At 30.0% G+C, this 6,202-nt stretch overlaps 1 pseudogene; it reads left to right on the top strand.

Annotated features, from left to right (window-relative positions):
- Nucleotides 1–4,292: 4,292 nt before the first annotated feature.
- On the top strand, nt 4,293–5,980 carry LOC133868860 (receptor-like serine/threonine-protein kinase SD1-7; annotated as a pseudogene).
- Nucleotides 5,981–6,202: the final 222 nt, after the last annotated feature.

The raw sequence follows: 6,202 nt of genomic DNA, 5'->3' as shown, positions 1-6,202 counted from the left end.
CTTTTCCAGTTCGGGTCGAAAGCTGCTGCTGTCTTCACAGGTAGTCGTGGCCTCATGAGGGCATCCTTTTTTGAAAGAGTCGTCGGTTGTTGGGCCCGACGAAGTTCATTGTACGTAAAATTTGCACAGCCTTTGGAATTTGAAGCAGGTTCAATGCTCTCGTTCAAGTCAAAATTATCATACTGTACACGTGTGTCCCACAAGACACAAAGCAACATATTTTGACCTATACCCTTCATCGGAAAAACCACCATGAATCCAACTAAAGAGTTACTGAATACATGTTTTCTTCTCTCCCTACTTGTTTTCCGATTTCGCATTTCCCTTGACACCATTTCGCCGAACGAGTCCATTAAAGACGGTGACATCCTAGTATCGAAAGGAAAAGCCTTCGCACTTGGGTTTTTCAGCCTTAGAAACTCTAGCCCCCGCTACGTCGGAATATGGTAGTACAAAGTTCCTGAACAAACCGTTGTGTGGGTAGCAAACAGAGACAGCCCTCTCAATGATACCTCCTGCATCCTCTCCATCAATAGCCATGGAAACCTCGTCCTCAACAGCAAAAACCGAAGCACTCCTATCTGGTCTACAAACGCTTCAGTCTCATCCACGAACATTTCTATGGCGGCTCAGCTCTTAGATTTTAGAAATCTTGTTTTGGTTCTACGAGACAGCCAAAGGGTTACATGGCATATATATAATAGGAGAATCGCTTAGAGCATTGCATAATATTGTGACAAGTGATTTTTTAAAATGCAGTCAAGTATCTTTTTAAAGTTAAACTGTGCGTTTAATAACATTGTAAAAGAAGTTTTTTATTTTTTATTTTTTATTTTTTATTTTTTCTAGTAAATAACTGTATCATATTTAATAGGGGAATCAATAAGAGTAGTGCCTATAATTATGACAAGTGGTTGCTTAAAAATTTGACAAGTATCGGTTAAGGTTTTTTTGAAGGGAAAAACACTTTGTTTCACATGTGACATTTTCCCCTCCTCCCATGCGTCGCTCTTAGTGAAATGTTGAAGCCATTAGTGAAAAGTTGAAGTTAGTTTTTGGCAAACAACAAAATAACCGTTTGTACATTTTATTTTATTTTATTTTGTGTGTCTTGCATATATTAGCATCCCATTTTTAAGGCAAGTCTGCAAACAACAAAATAATAGCAGTTTTTAAACAAATATTCAGCACCATATGTAGAAACCAAAGAAAATAGAGGTTAATGAATGTCTTTCTGCAATTTTCCAGAATTCATGTGTTAAGTGTTGATTTTTTACTTTACTTGATCTTATTTCAGTCTTAAGATGATGTATGAAAGAATGAATCAGCAATTGATTTGCAACTCTCATGAACATATAGTGGTTTTTGTTTGTGCCGATCGATAGCAAAATTTATGGTACCCATACATGCATATGTGATGTTTTTTGTTTGCTTTCGTTCGCATTGCATTGGATTATATATGTATCCATCAGGCAATGCCCACAATATAATCATATCTCCAAAATGCTATGAATTTATTGAAATAGAGGAAAGTATACAAAAAGACAAATTTTTTTTATTGTAGTATTTTTTTCATTTTCAATTTGTCTTTTTATTAACTGTGGTTCTGTTCAACTGTTTCTTCTTTTTGTTATTATTTTCAGTTCTAATTTATATATCATTTTTAATTTTTGTTCTAAAAGTAGTTTCTTTTATGTGCGTGTATATATATACAACCACGTAAATTAAAATTTTTCTTTTTTTAAAGATATAAATTTTCTTTATTTGATTTTGTAGTTTGGCTTTTAAGTTTGCAGAGGCTGTGTTCAAGCACCGAATAATAGAATTGTAAATAATATGTTTGTTTGTATTTATTTTATGTGCTTTTGTTTTTCTGATTCGATTTTCTGTCCTTATTTTTGCATTGATAATTTATGGGAAAAGTACACATAACCCCCTCAAACTACTACCACATTGTCAATGTCCCCCCAAACTACCAATTGTGTCAATGTCCCCCCCCCTAAACTACCAAAAAATGTCAATGTCCCCCTAATGACAAAAACACCCTTCATAAAATTATTAAAATAAAAGAAAAACTAAAAACAATTATTTCAAAATATAAAATAACAAAAATTTATGCAAAAAAAAAAAATTAACAACTGGTTCTTCTTTTGGTTTTTTTTTTTTAAAAAAAAATTATTTATATAATTTTCAGTTATTTTTTGGTTTGTTTTTTTTTAATATATATATATATATATATATATTTAAGGTTTTTTAATTTAATAAAAGAACTGGTTTTTCTTTTTCTTTTTTTTTTAAAAAAAAAAATTATTTTTATATTTTTCACCTATTTTTTCGTTTTTTTTTCATTATTTTTTTTTTACTTTTTCTTTTTTAGTTTTAGTTATTTTTTTTCGAATTTATAAAAACATTTTTGTCTTATTCAAAAAAATTTAGGGTCATTTTTGTCTTTTTCTTGGTCTTAAGGGGGACATTGACATTTTTTGGTAGTTTGAGGGAGTATATTGATACAATTGATAATTTTTGGGGTACATTGACAATTGAGTGGTAGTTTGAAGGGGATATGTGTACTTTTCTCATAATTTATATATTATTTTTAATTTCTACTTATAAAAAAAATATATTGTTTTTAATTTCTTTTCAAAAAGTAGTTTCTTTTATACTACATATAAGAAGGATAACCGAAAGAAAAAATCTCTATTTGACGAGACTTCTTCCTATACTTATAAATTTCATTGGAACTGGGAAAAGTATATATTAAAAAAAAAAAAAAAAAAAAAGAAAAAAGAAAAAAGAAGAAGTTATTTTCTGTTATGTTAGTGGTTATCATTTTACATTTTTTTTTTACTTTATTTCCTGTGATTTTGTTCTTTCGTTTGCATTTTTTTTGTCCCTATTTTCTAATTTATATTATTTTCTTTTGTTCAAACTGCTTATTTTTTTCTTTTTTCTTTTTTTTTTCTTTTTTTTTTTTCTACATTTTACATTGAATTCCAGGAAACCATGGTGAGAGAGAGTTTACATTAATTGCTGTTTTTCGTACTAGGTATGACGATTTTTAGTTTACGTTGTTCACTGAATTGTTTTTTTTTTTTTTTTTCCTGTGTAATGCACATTGTTAACGTGCTTAATTGATAGACAACATTGACTTTCAAGGCTTCATATGAACCGGAAAAGTGTACAGAAAAGATAACTCTATTCTATTATATTAGTATTTTTCATTTTTTGTTTATATTTTCTATGGTTCTATTTTTTTTTTTTTTTTTTTACTTTGTGTAATACAAATTGTTTACGTGCTTAATCGATGGACGACATTAGCTTTCAAGATTTCATTAGAACCAGAGAAATATAATTTGTTTAACAATTTAGAAAAAAGGTTGGTTATTATTAAGTAATTGTTTTTTGTTAATTAAATCTGGAAATAATAATAACAGTAAACAATTAAAAAACAATCCGTGCATTGCACGGGTTATTACATGCTCGTGATATTTAAATAACATATGTTTCTCACATGCCAAGGAACACATGTCAATCTTATATGTGGGTTGTAATAAATTTCCTACAAATCGGTTTGTATGAAATTTCTGTCATTTTATGTTATACTAATTTTTCTTTTTATTTTATTTTGCAGTGTTTTCTTTTTTCGTCCATCTCAAGCTGCCTGTTGGTGAACTAATACAAGTACTTTTGATAAATTGTAAGGAATCTAGGAACATATCTATATTTGGTTGGAAATCAAAAAATAACATGATAGCTAGAACAAGATTTTGATGGTCATAGATATCATTAATTAATCATTATAGAAGACACAAGCCATATATATATATTAAAAAAAAAAAAAAAAAACTCTTAATTTCTTAAAGCACTAGCAGCAGTTTTCCTAAATCTCATTATCTTCCTTACATGTAAAGAAAATTCTTAGAAAACCTCATTTCCTCATCTCTTAACCTCGTAAAAAGTTTGCCATTTCTTTTTCCTTCTCATCCCTCATTTAATTCGTCTTCTTAATTTATGACTGGATATTGAAAAGGAACATCATCCTTAATTATCCTTCTCCCATCTTTGTATTAACCATAAAGAAAAGAAAAGAAAAAAAAAGTTGAATTGAGTAGGTCATGTATTCTAGGGTTTCCATATTCAATCATATTTTCAATTTTCATGTAAATTAAAAAGGACGATAGCTTTTTTTGTTTTTAATCCTAATTTTCTTTGCAGTTGAATAGGCTTCATATATAAATAATTGCTTAAAAATTTTACAACGATCATTTGTACATTGTAAATTGTAATTAAGCATGTGCTTGTATGATTGGACAGGGAACAGAAGACAGTTCGCGTTGTTTAATGATGTTACTACTAGTTCACCATCCTTTCAAGATTCTAAGAAGGTCGATGAAACTGGTAGAAAACTAGATGTACAATTTTTCGATCTAAGCACCATAATTGCTGCCACATACAATTTCTCCCCGGCTAATAGGCTTGGACAAGGTGATTTTGGCCCAGTCTATAAAGTAATTAATAAGTTTAGTTTCTTCCCGTTATACATGATATGATGATAAGAATCTCAGAATTGTCAACTTATATTAAATGTAAATATTTACCAATATTACTATTCCTATTTCACTACAAGTTTTATATATATATATATATATATAATGAAAAAAGATCAAATAATATATGTTAATTGGTGTAAGTCCCCATTATAAATTTATAATAAATGCAGGGTCAACTAGCCAATGGACAAGAAATAGCAGTGAAAACACTCTCAAGAAGTTCAAAACAGGGCACAGAAGAATTTAAAAACGAAGTTAACCTGATTGCAAAACCCCAGCATAAGAATCTTGTGAAGCTTTTTTGTTGTAATTTTTGCATCAACAGACAAGAGAGGATGTTGATCTATGAATACATGCCAAACAAAGGTCTAGACTTTTTCATCTTTGGTAAATTTGATATTTTAGCATGCAACTGTTTTCAATATGTATTAATTATTGCTTGAAGCTAAAATTCATGTTTGATGTTTTGATTCAGACGAAATAAGAAGGAAATTGCTAGATTGGTGGAAGCGATTTGAAATTATTTTTGGAACTGCTCGAGGAGTCTTATATTTTCACAAAGATTCAAGGCTAAAAATCATCCACGGAGATCTAAAAGCGAGTAACGTACTACTGGATGCGGAAATGAATCAAAAAATTGCAGATTTTGAGTTGGCTAGAATGTTTGGTGATGATCAAAATGAAGCAAATACAAGAAAAGTTGTTGGCACATAGTATGTCTCTCTCTATGTGTTACAATTATATAAATTAAATTTTTAAATTCATATCTTCTTATAAGCTTCTTTTTTTTTTTTTTTTTGGAATCAGTAGTGATTTAACATTTTGCACACACATGAACTTACAATGCTAATTACAAAGCAAAACTTAGATGAGCTTCAATTTTTTATTTTTGCAGTGGATACATGTCTCTAGAGTATGCAATGGAAGGGTTATATTCTATAAAATCATATGTATTCAGCTATGGTGTCTTGACACTAGAGATAATTAATGGCAAGAGTAACAATTGTGATCCCGTTGGAAGTGCCGGCCTAAATTTGATTGGATATGTAAACAAAATATATTATCACTCTTCATTACGATTCAGTGATGAACTTCTCTAACATAATACTCTTCAATTTTTGCAAGTATGTGACTTATGGATGGAAGGAAAAGCCTTGGAAATAGTCGACTCATTATTGGGTCAGGAATATCCTGCTTAAGAAGTTTTGAGATGTATTCAAATAGGACTCTTTTGTGTGCAAGAACAAGCCACAGATCGGCCAACCATGCTTGAAATTGTTTTCATTCTTGGAAATGAAGCAACTGTTCTATCTCCTAAGAAGCCAGCATTTATCAACAGACCAACAAATTCTGGTCAGGATTCCTCAGGTTCTAAAGGAGCACATGCTTCTCTAAATGAAATGACCATCACCATGCCTGATGGTCGTTGAAGTCTTCTCTCATGATCATTTCCGTGTCCTAAACTTGTTGTAGTCTGCTCTCATCAGTTGAACTATTTGATCCCTACATTTGAAAAATTAGTTTGTAAAATTATAAATGTTGACACTACAAAAAAAAAAAAAACGTTTTAATAAAACGGCTCTAATTTGAGCCATTTTTAATTAAAACGGCTCCATTAAGAGCCGTTTTTGCGGCTCTAATTAAAGATGTTT

The sequence above is a fragment of the Alnus glutinosa genome, chromosome 5 (genome assembly GCF_958979055.1).
Source record: "Alnus glutinosa chromosome 5, dhAlnGlut1.1, whole genome shotgun sequence".
In the NCBI taxonomy this organism is placed as follows: Eukaryota; Viridiplantae; Streptophyta; class Magnoliopsida; order Fagales; family Betulaceae; genus Alnus; species Alnus glutinosa.
Note: the sequence above shows the minus strand (reverse complement) of the source record. Positions and strands in the feature narration are given on the sequence as shown.